Below are 18,824 nucleotides of genomic sequence, written 5' to 3' on the forward strand. Positions count from 1 at the left end.
TATTTTATTTCTTATGTTTATACACGGAGGCATAAAAATCGTTTCAATTGAGTCGATGATTGCGCGACTTTTTAAACGCAACTGCTACGTTGCTTTGAGGTTATGTTGATTTTTTTTAATAGAATCCTATCAGTCATTGCTTCTGTTCGTAATGATGATTTAACGTAACATTAAACAAATTAGACGATATCATAAAAACTGTTGTACCACATGTTCTCAATTATAAATACATTAGCAAAAATAAGCCCCTTTGGCTATCAGTTAAGTACGTCAAGTTCATACAAGACTGATCCAACGTGTAAAATGTGATGGATATATCGGATTTCCTTACTCTGACAGTAACTTCATTTTTAAGCTATCTGAGCCTCTAGCAACCAGTGGTGGGAATGGCCCTTAAAATTTTGCACACTTTCATTATCATTTTGAATATCGTAATATCATTTTGTTACAATTTCATCTATTTTTAAAAAATAAAATGCCAAAGTTGTTAGTACATCGATATTATTGCTCGGGTATTTTTTGTCAAGCTTACCTACACTATTTCCTCTTCCACGTAACTGTATGATACAATCAGATATATCAAAGCCTCTAATACCCACTCGAATTCCATTTCCTATGCAAATGAGGTTTCGCTATTTCGCATAGATTATATCTCATGTTCGATTGTCTAATTATTGTTAGATACGGTTGACAAAAATTGTTGATATTTGCCCCGGTTATTTCAGAACACGTGCCTACGGTTAGCAGAATTTCTACGAATAAACGTGAGTTTGTGTATATTTATTGTAATTTAAGTAACAATTGAAATCAGAATTCTGAAGTTACTAGACAGTCTGTATAAATTATTTAGTCTAGTCTAAGTAAATTGTTTTGTAGACTGTCGCACTGTTGATTACGCCGCAATTAAACAAAGTTCGTTAATATGAGCTGTGACGTCACCGTACTAAAGTCTCATGTTGTTGTGGTAGAGTAGTATACTATTATTAGTTTTTTTTTACCGATTATCTCAATCAGCGTCTCGCAATCATACGATAGTCACAGACAGTAGTTAGTACGTACCGAAAAAATTTCCCCGCAACGGCCGGCGTCATTAATCATTGATTCGGTATCACGAGTTTCGTCAGAACGGGTACGGTTGCGTCACGCTCGGTACAGATGTCCCGTCACGTCAACAAACAACTGTTTAATCTGCGCCCGCCACTAAATCCTGTGTGATCGATTCTGACACCGAATGATATCGATTAGGTGATGCAAGCCGTAAGCTCTAGTGTGTACGTGCCTTTACATTTTTAAATTGTATTATAAGAGTTCCGTAGTATTTTTTGTTAAACGGTTTTAACAAAAAAATATCATTACCCTGTTTATTTTCAATGTAGACTATTAATAAATAAACATTTTAGACCAAAAAATTATGTTTTATATTTTTGTCTATTTCTCAAATTTTTCCAAGCACATAATCATTTTTTTTTGCATTTTGTAAAATATGATTATTTTCAAAGTGGAACTACTGTCATCGCTGGTCTATGGCGCGGGCGCACGGTTCGTATCGTAGTAGCTATGCTGACCGTACTGGTCTTTTATCGAAGTCGTGCATCAAAGTTAGAATTATTTTGAGAAGTAATTATTAATGTAAAGTCAGTTACCGAATTTCAGGTCGCTGCAGCGCGGCGTCTGGCGTCCCCTCCACCGCGCAACAATGAGCTAATGAATAATAGAAAAGTGGCCGCTCAAGTAGCCCGATATCGGTCTCAGATAAGCTATGAATGCGTTTTCGGTAGAGGCTCACTTCCAAAGTAATTATCGACAGCCACCGATGTACCCGCTACTTTCTTTTCGATCGGCGACTTTTTCTCATCTAGACGAGCGTATACGGGCGTGAGAATCCCGAGGCCGTAGCGCCTTATTAATGGAAAGCGAAAATATCTTTCGCGTATTTCGCCTTCGGACATAATAACCGACAGAAAAACGGGCGTAGACGATGATTTCGTTAAAGAATCCGACGTCCACCGGCCCCGTCCACTTTATTCGGAACTCCGGCGTAAATTTGACAAAAGTATTTTATGAACGTATAAATTCGCAGCGCTCGAGCCCCGTCATCCGATCGGTACACTTTAATACTTCGTTCGGATTCGGAGAAACATCGGCTTTTTGCGGGCGCAGATCGCAACTCGTTCAATTACAGGCGAAATTAATGATTGAACACATTTTAACGCTGGTGTTTGTATGTACGTATGCATACGTCATACGAACGTACAGACGCACGGACGCACACGCGCGCCTGCCGCGATCTTACAATAGGATTACATCGCCATAAATGGATCCAAATAACCAGTTATGACCTCTTATGATTCTCCTATACTCGCTGTTTAACATTTTTGTAGCTTTTGTTTCGTATAGGGACTGTGTCCGTGCATTTTAATAAAGGCTTAGGGTCGCATCTACAACTACGCCCCTTCTTATTCATCCGCTCATTGTCGATGGCAAACACTGAACTGACATAAAAAATTTTATATGCCATAAAACTTTACTTTTAACGGCGGCATATAAAATATTCGATGCTCAAGAAAACACGAAACCCGCCGCAGCGGCCCGAGAACATATTCATCATAATTCAATAACAAATAACTTTCCAGTTATAAACGCGAAATACAAAACCCACGAAATGGAAAAAAATAATCCACAATCTCGATTTGGCGATCGAGGATTATTTATGGAAACGATTGCTATTTATTAATCTTTGTGAAGATAAAAAAATACTTAACGTTATTTTACAATTTATTTTTCTTTTATAGCTCGCCGGGCTATTAAGGACATCAAACGGAAGCCTGATAACAACAAAGCTCTATTCCGAACATTATCTAACAGACCATATAAATTAAAAAAAAGTAAAGGAAACATAAACTTCATACTTCAACATGCCCGGATCGAACGAGCCAATATTTCAAATTAGGAACAATTCAAATCAAATCTTCGAATTCTAGTTAGAGCAGGACGCCAGTAGGGTTGATGACCCGTTGAAATGTCAGCACATGTCTATCCCGCTCTTACCTACGGACTCTGTATCTATCTATCGCTTTCAATGAGATGTTGATCTTGATACGTCACATTTTTAATAAACGAACTCCGTATGACATGGTGTACGGAAATTCGTTCCAATGATTAATATGGCGTCCACGGCGGTATATGAAACTAATACTTTGTTTTTAAAAGTTATTAGAAATATTGATAGTTCCATGTCATTGCTTGTGTTGTTGATCTTCGATAAACGTTTGTTAGTTAGAAAGTCGGGCCGAGAACAAAATTAAATACAAGAGTGAATAGACAATACGTAGGCAGCGAACGCAAAAAAACCTCACGGAGTTAACTATCTTTGAATCTTACATATGAAATATTAGATGGTTATTTTTTTTATTTTTCCATTTGAACAGTTAGCGAGTGCACCGGAGAGTGTTGCCATTTTACACGAACGAAATGTTATTAATTAGTAGAGCGAGCTCGTGACCGAACGTCTTAAGTAACGTAATAATCTTGTCGCCTGTGGCATTTCAATCTGTTAGTCGGATTCTTGTTTTAATTTCGACATTAATAAGTGTAACGGACGCGAACACAAAACAAATGAAAAACGAGCGGCGTGATCCGACAAAAACGTCAGTAAGATGTGTACTAGGCATCATAGCGAGCGGTGTTTCATTACGGCGTAAATAAAAAAGTTCATATTTGACGTTTAACAAATTGTTCCTTTTTCAAATCGACCAATGAGAAGGCCATTGTGTTCGCTCCTAATGGCGCGTTCTATTTTCAAATCTCATTCTCTTTTCATATCTTGGCCGCGTCAAGATTCATTCGAATTTGGAATGCGTGAGACGGATACGTACATTTTCCCACACGTCTTTTTTTTCTCTTTCGATGTTTGTCTTTTAAATGAGTTGATTAATAGGGGGGCTCGGTTTGCGTTGATTGTTATTGTCCCGACGTCCGCGTGATGTAGGACGCAGTCTTGCAGTCTGTGTGTCTGTAGCGGAGGCCTCGTGTAGCGCGTCATCGTGAAACAAAGTACTTGTACCGCAGACTAAATGATTAACTACGTTGACTGTTGACGTACTGGAGATTACAATAACCATGTTTAACATTATCTGAATAATTAAATGAGGTAAAGGCACTTCATGAGTTATCTTATCAAAAATGTCAGATATTAAGAAGCGCTATATATCGTATTCGGGAGAAATTATTATCTACACAATACTGCATCAGAAACTTTTCGAATTAAAATCATTTAGTTTATTATTGATAATATGACATGGTTCTATCATTTTAATTCTTTCAATCAATAAATTGAGTATAAAGGCCAATTCAATCAGTTGATTAAGATTGTTTATGATTCACATTTGTATTTAAATGAATCATACCTATATTATGTACACAGTATTCACAGGATGAATACTTACAAGTACGGTAGCGACCTGAAGTTGTCAGCAAATTGTCAAACGTCAAACTGTTGAATTAAATGTTTGATATTTTTTTTACATAGCAATATTAGTATGATATGAAAGTGTCTACAACTACTAAAGCTTTCATAAAATAATTACGTTAATTTATATTTTTGAACGTTGTCGTATGTATTTTTTTAAGTATCGAATACGTAGCATTGAATCGCATTAAAGTTTTAATCTAAAATATGCATCAGTAAAATCCTCGAAATGGCCAAATGTCGCGTATCTAGCCGAGCGGGAGATATTGCCAAAACGCATAAACATCAAAGGGGTTTTTGTTGAAAAAAGGATTTAAAATTGAAGGGCGCGTCCCCAGCACGATAGGCAAAATGGCGTCCGAGATTATAATAACGATTTTAAAGTCCCCTCCGTTGATATATTTTTTAGTTTTCTCTTCTTTATTTTGTTTTTTTTTTCGATAGGGTCGTGTAAGTGGACGCGTCATGGACGCTGTGGAAAATGACGCGGACAGTGTTTTGAAAAAAATAGGGTGATATTTTAAATAGTTTGGCGAGATAGAGTTTACATTCCTTTTATCCCAGTTTTGATATCCAGATTAAAAATAAATATATAATAAATTTTATTGTTCATTCGAAAATTAGATTTTAAAGTAAACATCCAACGTTCTTTTGATGAAGGAAAACATCGTGATGCGACATAAATCTGTGGAGAAATTCAAATAGATGTGTGAAGTCAGAAAGACTCTCGAAGTTTCTTGAATTTAATTTATATAGATTATACATACATCTTTATGTAATTATAATATCATCGACAGACTTATTTCTACCACGGGCGATGCTATAAATCTTAAAATTTCCATTTATAGAACACTTAAGAAGTTCATTAAAACACCAGAAGGAGGGATCGTCTAATAAAATTTATGAGACGATTACACCATTCAACTTAACCACATTGCCGTATTATATTTGGTAAACTCGATTACTTTCAGAATTAAGGTGAGTATACACATGCATAAAGTTCATTGAAATAAAAAACAGAAACAATGTTCATTTTCAGACGGAAAATTAGATTTTCTTAAGCACTGAATCCTTCATAGGTCAGTTAAGTATATTTCTCATATGTCTATGTCCATACACGTGTTAAGATTTTTTTAAATTATTGTTGTAACAAAGTAACATATTACAATTAATAAATAATGTAATAGATTATTTTGTTACGCACATACCATACGTATGTCGGTCACCTTCAGTATTGGTACTGATATAAAATTTAAACGTACCACAATCGGGTCCGTTCCCTGATTCAACCAATTCAAGACCAAATCCGTACCAATTGTTGTCCCGAGACGCTTTATCAATAAAAATAAAAATCCTCGAGGAAGTCGGCAATTTGTTGCGACGTCTGACGGGACTGTGGAAGTTTGTGTGCGGAAAACACTTTTAATACAACAGGAATTAGGTTGAATTTTGATTGGAATGTAATATGTGCGTTGCTTTAGTAATTAAATTGGTCATCATGATCATAAAGGGCTTTTAGGGAGTGACGTCAGCGGTACAGGAAACAAATTGATGTATTTTTTAATGTTTTTATTTTAACAGTATCTGCTTGGGAATTAAAACCATCCGCAATCTCCTTCAAGTGAATAAAGAAATTATTATTTTATACAAAAAACTGTTAGTTAAAACTCTTTATTAACGAACAGTAGTTAGATGCATTATTCATAGTGTTGTTCATCGATATCGATAGATCGTCAATTTTATCGATAAAATTGAATAAACCGAAAACGGTATAGAAAGTCGTAATAACATATTTGTCGGTATGAAAAATTTCTCTGTACGTGATTCGTATACGAATTGTACATTCTGTTAGCGGTTGACTACGTCATAGTTAACTGAGACACGTTTCCTATGAAACCGCGTTTACAAGTGTTGCCGTTGCGCAAAATTAATTTAACCTCAAGCATACGAACTAGGTCTTACGAGTTGCGAAATTATAGCTTTTATTGTGTTCAAATTACTAAAAGTAATCAATGTCACATACTTTTGTAACGGTAATAGTAATTTATTGGGACAAATTAACACTTACAAGAGAATTCTTAATATTATAGTAGAGTCAATAATAAGTACATTATTCGTCTTGTAAATATATATGTAACATGTTTGGCGATATGCAGCAATAAATAAATCAAAGTGTCTTCACGTAGAACATAAAATGTATACTCATAAAAAAGAAATCACAATTATATGGACAGCAATTCTAGCCCGCCATATTGCCACTCGGAACCATTGTGAAACTTCAATAACGCATGCGTAACCCGCATATTAAAAACTATCGCCCGGGCTTAAAGTGCCAGCGAAAACGGGAAACAATCGCCGTGCGCCATATTCGAAATCGGCGTTTGAATATGGAACTATTTAAAATTTAGAATCCGTTGCGTACGTTATCGCCGCGACGTGCTGCCATTTCCCGATTGTTATTTTTTTTAATTCGAAATTGGAACGCTGCGACAATATCCGCTCATTGGCTTAGGGCGGCAACGCACAAGAGAATAGGAAACTCCATAGAGTTTCCTTTCCTCTATGGTATAGGGCGGTAACGCACACTGGCACCAGGAAACCATAATGTAAAAAAAGAAACGTTCATAGATATTAAAATGCGATAGCCAAAATATCGTGTCGATTGTAACAATGGCATAATCATTAGAATTTTTTGTGACCAACATTATTCTGTATTCAAATTTTAATACGCATTGGTTATAGTGGGGGACTATTATAGAGATGTTCCTATTTGAAAATACCAGATTATTAAAATAATAGTCACGTATTTATGGTTGCCATTTTCGAGAAAATCGATCTTTTAATGATCGATTTCGATTGAACTCCCCGAAATGAAGAAATCGTTAATGAGTTAATTTTAAGTCAACACAGCGTTTTATTTCGGTCGAAAACGATCTCAGAGAGTGGCGAAAAAACGCGTAAACACTTCCGAAGCTAAGCATACTCGATGCCAGTTATTTTAACAACACAATAATGGCATTGTTAAGTATCTCACGATCCGATCATCGAGCGAATTCGGATTGCCCTTAAAAGTTATGTTTTTATCCGACTTGATATGGTAATCATAAATGGCTAGTGATTTCTTAGAATCGGATTTGGTATCTATTGTCGAATCGATTAATATTACGATTAAGTACATTAAAAATTATGATCCGATTATATCAAGTAGCACTACGTAAATCTTCTTTCTGTTCTTATGCAAGACTCTTATAGGTCAAACTAGATCCTATCAATAACATAGATGACTTTTTAAAACCTAATTATTAACTACGACAGATCTTACTAGCATTTATCAACTAAACAGATGTTAAATTACGATTTAAGAAGCTGGAAACCTTCCATTCCATTACAAAAACTTAAAATTCTCGTCTCGTTCTTGACAGAATTGTGAGAAAACATCATACATTTTTGGGTCGGTTACGAATGTACGGAACATATTTTGATGAAAAAGGTACGTAGTTTTTACAGTTCTTAATACAATCGATATTCGAGAGCTGGACGATCATATTTTCGTGTCGCTCGCACGGTACTCGGACATAAATAATGTTAATGCAATATAAAAGGTCTTTTTTTGATGAATTTATCCGCGAAAACGCACGCTTTTGCGACGAAACTAACCAACATGTATAAAGATGTTCATAAATAATTCATTTCGTACACTTTCGGAGTTTAGTCGCTTTAGTTTCTTATCAAATGCTTTTTAAATTTTCATTTTCGGAAATACAACTTAAGATATTAAAATTTTCTACTAAAGCATGGCAACATTCCATCGATAATGTTACTCGATCAAATAATTCATTTTTAAATTAAACGTCCATCTAAAACGCTCTAATCTCTCCGACCATGATAATTATGAACGAAAATTATTCGAATGAAAAAAAGAATAAATAGATACATCGTTTTGTATACAGACGAACGAACAAAACGACTGAAGCAAATGCAAGTCACTTCATACGAATTACTAAAGGCTTTGTTTCAATGATCGAACAAAAACACCATTTTTTAATAACAATACCTCATTTCTATCGATAGCTTGATTATAATTATATGGTTGGTAACACCTTTTAAATTGTATCGTCTTACAAAGATTAAAAATATGTTTTTGAAACATCCTGTAGTAGATTTATTATTTTTTATTTTATTTGTTGTTTGTCGTTTGCTGCCAGGTGTTACTATTGCAATTATTCGCTTACGGTTGCGTTCTAATTAAATCGTTAATACTGGCCGTTACGAAGCGCGAGTAAAAATTACGACCTCAAAAGTAGGCGCGAGAGGAATGCTAAATACGATTTGACGCGACACAGCGTACATTGCGAAGAATGTAAGTCCTTAGACAATTAATTAGTTGTATATTTAATTAATTAAAAATTAATGGAATAAAAGAATTAATAAGGTAACATGAAGCATATTTATTTCTAAACTAAAATTATTATAAATGTTTGCAGGCCGTAAGTTGAGCATCCCCGGCTGCGTAGATGTGTGCGCCCGATCCCCGGCAGTGCAACGAGATTATGAAAGGGGTGAGTCCAGTTCTAACATCAATTATTTTTGGGAACGCTCTCCGCTTTCCATTTTTTAAAAAGTTCAATGGCATAGAAAGGGGATACTAACAAAATTACACGTGGGGTAGACGCGATAAAAATACAGTAAAATGTAGATATATTTTTATGTATGTATTCCAATTAGGATTTGAAATCATTCGTTCTCGGAACAGTTCGTGACAATTCTTGTGTTTCGCTTTACCTTTTGTGGGCGAATTTTCTTAACATTGCGCAGATTGAATGTAATACCTGGAAACAAGAAAGGACATGATTAGTAAAAGATATTGATAATAATTGAATGTTATTATGTAAAATGTATATTTTTTAAATAGGGGAATGGCTGTTTGAAAACATTTATTGCACCCTTCGTCCAGTCGAAAAATTCTAACGACAAAATTAGATTGAGTTATTTAATAACGAACGCAGCAATTAATTTGAATTTGGAACCCAATAAGAATGTCCGATCGATCGCTTCCAAATTTAAAATCTGATAGCCGTCCGCCGGCAGCTATTGGTGGCGATACAAAGGAATAGAACGAGCATGACGATTCAAATATTTTCGAAAATGGAATATTAAGTGAGGCCATTATACGGCCGAATGATTACTATTGCTTCGAAATGACGTGAAGTCTATTATTAAAAAAAAACTTTACTACAACGGAGTACATGATAAAAGTTTTTTAACTATAAAACTACCATTAGTGATGTATTTAGAAGATTTTTCTGTTAATAATTACTATACGTGTATTTAATTGGGATTCGAAGCTTAATAACGTAGTATTGGATGCACTGCACTATACAACTATAGGGGCATCGGTGTCATAATAAGAAGTCCCTATTTGCGTATCGGGGTCAACGACTTGCGTATGCTGGTTGCATTGATGGTGCGTTAAGTGACCCTTAATGCGACTTATTGGTTACTCATAAGCGCGAGTTGCCACAGAGTAACAATGTGTCATATAGGGCCCACTTCTGTATTGTCCTTTGTCGTAATCAAACGTCACTTCTTCACTAAGCTGTGGCATTCTCACTCTTATTGGTCTGATAAGGGCTCATTGGAGGCAATGGACACGGAATTGATCGTCAATAAAGATCTTTTAAAAGGTTATGATCGATATCGATTTTTATTAAAATCGATTTAAAGTTTTGTCAAATAACATAAAATTGTTGATTAAAATCATCATGTGTTATTCTTAATATTAGAATCATTAACTAGACATTATTTAACAGTGACTTGGCTGTATTTCTGCAAAAAACTAAGATTTCTAGAATGTAGATATAAAGCCTTTAGTGATTATGTTTCGTTGCTATACAATGATGTAGTTAAAACTAACTAAAAGCGGCTATCGATCTGCCATTTAAAAAATGTGACGCGCAAAATCAAACAACAAATCGTGAAGTTCCACAAAACATCATTAAATTCAATATTTCGTTTAAAAAGCACTCCACATATCTCGACCATTAATCACTAAAACTACCGACCTTCAAGCAGAACATCGAAATAAAATCGCCAATCGAAATAAAGCACTTAAAGCGAAACGTCATTATCGCACAACATAAATAAAAAAGCAGAAATCGAACGCAAAAATTGTGTATCGACTCGATTTAAAAAGAATTGCGAACCGATACAGATATAATAAAACTTGCCATGTCTTTTTGTGTTTGTCGAACATTTAATTTTGTACCTTTATTTTATTAATGTATTACAAAATATTTCAGGGATTCACGATAAATTTTAAGTCAATTTGAATCTCATTAAAATTAATTACTGATACGTGTCGACACTTTTGATAAATGTCCCACGTTACCAATTAGTTTTGAATTAATCTTACTAGACCAAAAAAAATAATAAAAATAATATTACAAGCAAAGTCGTAATATATCACTAGTATTACTATACGAGCGAAGCCGAGCGGCATTAATTAAAAATTCTCGGTAGAATATTCAAAAATAGAATCCGCATTCGAACGCGCCTTGTACGGAGCCGGAGTTTGAATTTGGAAGGAACAAAAGGAGGAGAGCGCGGGAGCAACCCTTTTAGCGCTGATAATCTGTTCTTTGGCCGTGTTGTGTTCCCTTTTTTTATCTGTTGTCACTTTTTTGTCCGAACCCCAGATTGTACACAACATTCTTTACTTCGAAACGGAGCTTTTTAAACTCGATTCGAGATTTATTTTTTTTTTATACCCTTTTCTTAACAAGGTCCTGCGTCAAATTTAATTGATGAATGGCCACTAGGGATGTAAACGAGTTTAAAGGTTAAATGCGAATTGTCTCTTTGTGCTTCCTTTTAATCTTTGATGGTTTTGTTGATCTATGTTTTTAAAAGTAAAAAGTACGTTAAAAGTCATTGTGAAATGTAAAGAAGGGGTTCAAAGTGTGTGTGTACTGCATTAAATTATAAAATTTTAAAATAGAACCCAATCCTTCCGCCCTCAGTCGGATTAGTACTTTACATGAAATATTATTTTATGGAATCAACATCTGCGGCCGGGCGATGTGTGCGTGGGCATTATTCCGGAGCGAACGCGCGAGGGGTTTATGCACAGAGGAGAAATTACTTAAAAGTGTAATATACTTTCAAGTGGATGGGAACATTTCAAAATCTGTTTTCTCTCGAGCTGTTAATTTTAGAACTGAGAGCATTCTTTCATTAAATCACAATCTGCTTTGAATGAATTTGTATTGAAATTTTGTTGCAGGCACATGGTTTTAAATATATTGAGTAATAATTTCGGTATGTGCGTCATATGAACGTTATATCAGATGTAACATAACATACGAAACGAAGAATTTTGTGAGAAAATATATTTTCAAATGGATAAGGTAAAAATTAACACAAATAATTCTATATCAGTATTTACTTGTATTTTATAGATAAACCATCTATGTCCATATTACAAAGTTTAAATCGACATGCATGTAACATTTTACCCTTTTTTAAATAATAGCGCCCTCTCGCATAGCGTCCTGCGATCCGTTTGAATCGTCAAATCACTCGTCGCAGGCTCATTTTTTAAAATTGGAACTAAAAGCGAAACCCCACCATTTTTAAATTGCTCTCGTCATGCGGCTTCCTTTGTTGCCAGTGCTTTTCGATCGGATTCAATAAAATGTTTCACTGCGAATAAAAATGATATTTGAATTTCGAACAAAGAAATTACTATCCGTATATTTGAATTTGATTTAACTAACATAACGTATTTAATAATCACCTAGGAATATCTTACTAATTCTTACTAATATTATAAATGCGAAAGTTTAGATGGATGGATATTTGTTAGAGTTTGTACCGTAAACGGCTGATCGGATCTCGATGAAATTTGGTATAGATGTAGAGGATAGTCTGGAAGAACACATACTTACTTTTCTTTTTTTACTTCCATGCGGAGGGAGTCGCATTCGAAAGCTATTATTTCAATATTTGTTGTTTTATAACAATTTCTTTTATTTCAACAAGCATTTTTAAATATCGCTGTAACTCGTCTGCATCAAGCGCTTTAAAGCTCTAACTCGTTTTAAAATTCAATACGAACTAGTCATTGTAAGAATCATTCAGCTGTGTTGGTTTTGGGATTATACGTTTTTTGTGACTACCCTCCCTTTTTTAATTTTAACTCTTTTGACTATTTTAATATTTCTGGAACAATTTTTAGCTTAGGGCGAGGGTAATGTGGGTGTATTTCGGGACAAAGGGTTACTTTTGTAAGATTCTGTATGCGGGTGTAGTAATGTTGAATTGATCAATGCGTGTTTTGTTGATTAAAAAAGGGGTTTAATAAAATCCATTTAAAGCTTCTAAACTATTATAGATGGTTTTTACTTATTTAAACTTTTAATATTTACTCAAAATAGATTTGATAATGATCAGTCGTTTTCTAAGTAATTTTTGCTGTCTTCGATATTATATTTAAAGATATTGACTTCCAATTTATTAAGTTGAATATAACTTAATTACACTTATCAACTTTTAAGAACTTATCGCATCTATATAAATTAAAAACGAAATGAATAACATAAATGAGAAAATATTCCAATAAGAAATACAAAAGAAATATCACAATTAATCAAAATGACTTGTCAACATTATCTTAACAAAACCCTTTACAATTAAAGACGAAGAAAAAACACCGGAACAAAAAAAAAGGATCAGTTACGTGGAAAAAAATTCGGGTGAACGTCCTTACACAGGAATAAGGGAAACATGCGGTTAGGAAGTGTAACCGCATTGTTTATTATAAATTGCTCGTTTTAGATAGACCAGTGTGCTGGTATTGCTAACGAAATGAGTAATGGATGTTAAAATGCATCTTATTTTCATTTACAGGATGTGCAGTTGAATAGTTACGTCGATCCGTCGTAATCTTACGCATTAGATGTGACAGTTCAAAAAAATGTTGGGTTTGACCAGCTGTGTTAGACAAGCTCCAGGTAAAATTATTTTAAACCTTATTTCACACACGTTATGACATAAAATTGTTTGTTTCTATTATACATTTCGGTAACAAGGTGTTAGATATTCAAGCAATATTAATCATTATATCCAAGACGTAAAGATCGGTATTTGCTTAAATATTATTTTAATTCATTGACGTGTTAAATAATGACGATATGCGACTTTGAATCTTATTGCTAGTTAGTCTAGAGCCAAATTGCTATAATACCTTCTGTATTTCGATGTCAAAATTATGTCATATTCAATCTACATTTATGAAGCATCACAAACTCTAACCTAATCGAATTAAGTTCAACTCAGAGTACATTATACAGAGTACAAGATAGTTCATTGACACCTTCTAGGGACATAAAAAAGTTGACTGAGGTATTTCTGAAAAACACACACCTTCAAATGTTTTTTGTGAATTTAGTTACATATGATGGAATTTAATAGTGATCTACGCATAAAGGATTGTTCCAGAAATGAGTTCTAGATATCTTCAAAATTTGAATTAATAAATTAGACGCTGTCGCTCTAGAAACACCAGAAAATTAAATTTAATTAAGATTGGCCCGAGTTAAGTTCCTTGAGGAAACCCTTGCTATTTCCCAAACTGAAAGAAATGAGTAGTTTAAAATTAAAAACACTAATGATAAGGCATTTACAATATAATCTCGAAACCGGAGAATCCAATCTCAATATTCTTACGTTGGTTATAATTTTGATAAGATCGAAGGAAGTGTCGAATGCATTGTTAAAGACAAAGAGGCGACAATCACAAATATTGATTATTTGTCGGTTTGTTTTACTTTGCATCAATAATGTTTTAAAATTCTTTATGATTGCGTTAAATTCTCAGTATTTCTTATTGAGTTATTTTTTAATGAGAATATGAATGTAATTTTGGACAACGTTTAAAAACTTACGTTAAACTTGATATTATTATTACTTTTTTTAATGATATTTGTTATTATATATCAAAAAGTTCTAAACGGATCTTGATTTTTTTTAATTTTTAATACAAAATTAAATTTCCGGAAAATTGGTACTACGCTATAAAAAGTAATGAAATTTGTTAGAGACGTAAAACATAACATTTACTATTTTTTTTAATTTACGAATGTAGTCGCGGCCAAAACTATTTAGTCATATTTAATACACATCTGCATATATTTAAGGTTTCATAAATTATCTTTAGAAGTATCAGAAGATTTCCTATAACTTCTTAAAACAATTGCTTAATATTACAATAGAGGTTCATTAAATTTTATCCCCTTTAAATGTTCATGTAAAGGTTACAAAGTGGGGGAAATGCGGTGTTTATAGCCAGTACAGTTTACGACGGTTTTATGATCACTTGTGTTGTAAAGTGTATGGATTACCGCGCCTCTACTGTAGAATATAGCGCTCTTTGAACATATAAATAACTAAAATATACAAAAAATGTATAATTCACTTTTATTAACGAAATTAATATTAAATAACCCTATTGAAATATGTCACAATAAGAAAAAAAATCCTTTCAAATATCATGTTAGGTCCAGATTAATTCTCACATAAAAAAATCCTCTTAGCAGACCCTTAATGTACATTTAATAGAAAAATCTTCACTTAAAGTCTTACTTAGTAAATATAAACGACTAGAGTATACCATTGTGCGGCTATAAAATAAAATTTAATAGACTACTAGCTTTAACCCGCGACATCGTCCGCGTGAAATATTTGTACGATTTAAACAATCAAGCATTAACAACAAGCGCTTAAAGTTTGACTCCTGGAATAGTACAGATACAAATTAGAATAAAATAACCGTCAGTTATACGTCATACGTTTAACCAATGATTAACTAACGATGGTACTTCACCTGAATATGATTAGGAAACGGTGAACGTTTGTGTCGTGTCTTATTTACGATATTATGCCAATAGCGTCCCAGATGCGAGGTGTCTGCCCGCGACGGTCACAGCATGACTAGATTCACAATTACTGCAACTCTATGAAGAGGAAGCTACTGTCTGTTAGACTTATTTATATCTAATAACCATATAGTTACCATCCTATTTGGTACTTTAACTATCGAACAATTGTTTGGTCTCACTTTCATTACTATGAGCTTATATGGTGCGCACACTGCTCGATTTTTAGTTGTGCAAACAGATAAATTGGCTGCGAAACAATCGATAATCCCAGAACAGTTGTGTGACAGTTCAGTCAAAGCTGAACGCCTGTTCTAAACGTAATTATCAAAACTAAGGAAGTAAATATATATTATTAGATAGTGATAATCATAAATTAACTACGATTCAATTCATGGAACGAGAATTTGAAATTCAATTCGACAACACGACTGATATTGGCGCGAAATGTATTCCAAATACAAGTAAAGCGTTCGTTCCTAATTCAAATCGACAGACGACAGATTTATCAAAGCGTTTATAGAACTTTGTACACAGATAAATAATCTTGTCGAGTAAAGTTTTATTTAACCAATTTACTTGTACATAATATCCTCGTAGATGTATGGTTTTGACATTATAAGAGGAAAGACTTTTTATTATACTTAAGAGGCTCCCAAAACATTTAAACAAAAAATCTTTGTAAGGCGGAAAAAATATAAGAATTTTGTTGCTGCTAAAGCGGATCGCTACTAATGCATAAAAATCTTAGAAACTACGGGTTTTCATCTGCTATTTCCTAATTACCATTTCCTAATTTTCACATCTGCCTGACTCTAAAATCCATCCAATTATATTCGCAATCTACTTTACTTCTTACTTCATTTTACAAGCGTTGCCTAATACGTCTACGTAAAATAAAAATAAAAAGTAAAATAATTTTTGACATCGGCCAAGTAGTATTTGAGTTATTTCAATACATACAAAAATACAAATCTTTCTTCTTTATAATTTAGTATAGATTTTGACGCCAAGGCTGAATGTGGTCCACGACAGCCTTGTTAAGATTTTAACATTTATATCGCGTAGAATAATAATAATTTCTAATTCTCTATAAATTACATTAAACTATAATAACATCTAACATACAAAAGCGAGCACGCGGCAGACGTCTGGCTATTTCCGATGTAGCGTTTTGTTGTTTCAAATGCTACGAATAATTCTCTATGTTACGATACTTGATGTTCCCGCGTGATTTGTACATTTCCTTTTATACTCTGTTAATTTTACTGTGATTTGTCTAAAATAATATCTATCTTACTAATCTTACTAATATTAGATATGCGAAAGTTTAGATGAAAGGTTGTAAGAGTTTGTAGCCTAAACGTCTGAACCGATCTTGATGAAATTTGACACGTAGAGCGTAGTCTGGAGGAACACAGAGGCTACTTACTTTTTTTAATACCATTATTTAGTATTACAATAATATTAAAATGTAAATAAACCTTGTCGATAATGTTCAATTAACTTGCTCGATATAGAAACTATATCTATTTTGAAATTGTTTCGAAAAATGTTTAAAAAATATTTTTAACTCTTTGGTAAAAAAACTATTGTATTTTTAATGTAACTAGCATTCTATTGACTCTTCTTATCAGTTGGAATTCTCTAGAAAATGTAACAATGTAACTAACAATATCTTACACTGAAAATAGTATATTAATTAAAAGCGTGCGTGCGCAATGTATTTCATATTAATCGCAGTTTCTTGTGTTGCTACGACGCACCTGCCAACCGCTCTGTTATACATTATGCTGAGTTATTTTCATTGTTTTGTGTCATAAAATAAATTATGTATTTGTCACTTATTACTTGAGGATATCTAAGATTTATTCCCTTCCTTTATCTATGACAAAATGCATTACGATTGTTGAAGTTTCAAACTCTTGATATAAATGTTTCGATTTGTGTTTTATTCCTCCTTAAATTCAGGTGGTTTATTCATAGACGTTATTTTATATTTTATAGCATGTTTGTAGTTAAAACTTTATTTCTGATAATAACATTTAAGTAGAGACCAATAAAAATTATACCACGCATTTTCGAACCATGTCGAAATATTTACAATCAAGAACCAGTACAAACAAAAGCTTTATAGAGCTGTAACGACTTTTATGAAAAATGCAGATAATAAAATGTAAAAAGGATCAATAAATAACGTTCATTTGCATATCAACGCAACATCGAAAATCAACGAGCACAATATTCAGTCCAGCTATACGATAATAGACTACGCGGAAAGCGAAACTATAAATCTGAACGCATTTTTCGCAAACGCATAATATCCGAACGCACCTTTTATTGAAAATAAACGAAAGAAATGAAAATACACGCGTCTTTTTCTATCCCCATACATCCGTCTCGTTCTTTCTGCGCACGCGCCGCTATTGTCTGCTGAGGCTACGCCATCGCTACCGGTCTCCGTCTAGCGCGCTAGCTCCGTCACGCTCCCCCACATGTCAATGCAGTTTATTGTAGACGCTAATGGCTCTGATTACAAATGTAAATTTTCAGCCCGCGACGGCGTTGGTTGGCTTTTTTCTTTTCGATTTCTCTTTATGGTATTAAATTGTAGAGGAATTAATAGCGATAGTGAACCTTTACGATGCTTTGCTTTTTTTATTTTATTCCGATAGGAAACTTTTATTTGAGATGTTCTTGCATTTATAAATAATTTATAAAGTATTGTTTTAGTGTTACTTGGATTTTATGATTGACGGTGTCGATTGTAAAGCAGTGTTTTACACGCGGCATATATTCCAGTCTCATTATGAGGTTGATGTAAATAATTAAATATTACTAATATTATTTAGAGCATAAAAAACAAAAATGAAAACATTTGATTCCGCATTGAATGCACCGAGACGGATGAACTTACTATTATTCGCATATCGGAGTACTTTATTTATATAACGTGTCCATTTAAACGAGACACATCTCCCTTGTCTCGGTTGCATGCAATAAATTGTGGTTTGGGGGCGCGATGCGGCTCATTTTACGCTGGACGGGTTCACAACGGTTTCTCAACCGAATACCGCCCGCAAAAGATCTCACACGGCTGCCAATTTTCAGAAAGACAGACCTAAAATAATTGCTGCAAACGCGCCCTATTTCTAGATGACGTTCGAACATCGAATGCATTCAATTCTAGAACACTTTTTTTTTAATTTTTAAAATTGGAATCATTTCAATAAAAACAAAAATAATATCTCCAGCCAATAATTAATCTCATTTTATAGTGATAATCGTTTAACAATCATAAATATTATAAATATGAAAGTTTAGATGGATGGATGGATGGATGTTTGTTTGTTAAAGTTTGTAGCCCGAATGACTTAACGGATTTCGATGAAATTTGGTATAGATGTAGAGGATATTCTGGA

At 33.6% G+C, this 18,824-nt stretch overlaps 1 protein-coding gene and 1 long non-coding RNA gene across 4 annotated transcripts in view; one reads left to right on the top strand and one right to left on the bottom strand.

The window, feature by feature from the left end:
- Positions 1-18,824, bottom strand: part of LOC106111378 — a 77,338-nt gene that overhangs the window by 37,706 nt on the left and 20,808 nt on the right. The gene's annotated exons all lie outside the window — the stretch shown is intronic.
- LOC106111380 overlaps positions 1-18,824 on the top strand; it is a 57,766-nt gene that overhangs the window by 209 nt on the left and 38,733 nt on the right. The window contains exons 2-4 of the long non-coding RNA XR_001226165.1: positions 726-764; positions 8,953-9,027; positions 13,376-13,479. This is a non-coding gene — a long non-coding RNA (uncharacterized LOC106111380). The remainder of the gene's footprint in view (positions 1-725; positions 765-8,952; positions 9,028-13,375; positions 13,480-18,824) is intronic.

The sequence above is a fragment of the Papilio polytes genome, unplaced genomic scaffold (assembly GCF_000836215.1).
Source record: "Papilio polytes unplaced genomic scaffold, Ppol_1.0 DF824169.1, whole genome shotgun sequence".
NCBI classification, from domain to species: Eukaryota; Metazoa; Arthropoda; class Insecta; order Lepidoptera; family Papilionidae; genus Papilio; species Papilio polytes.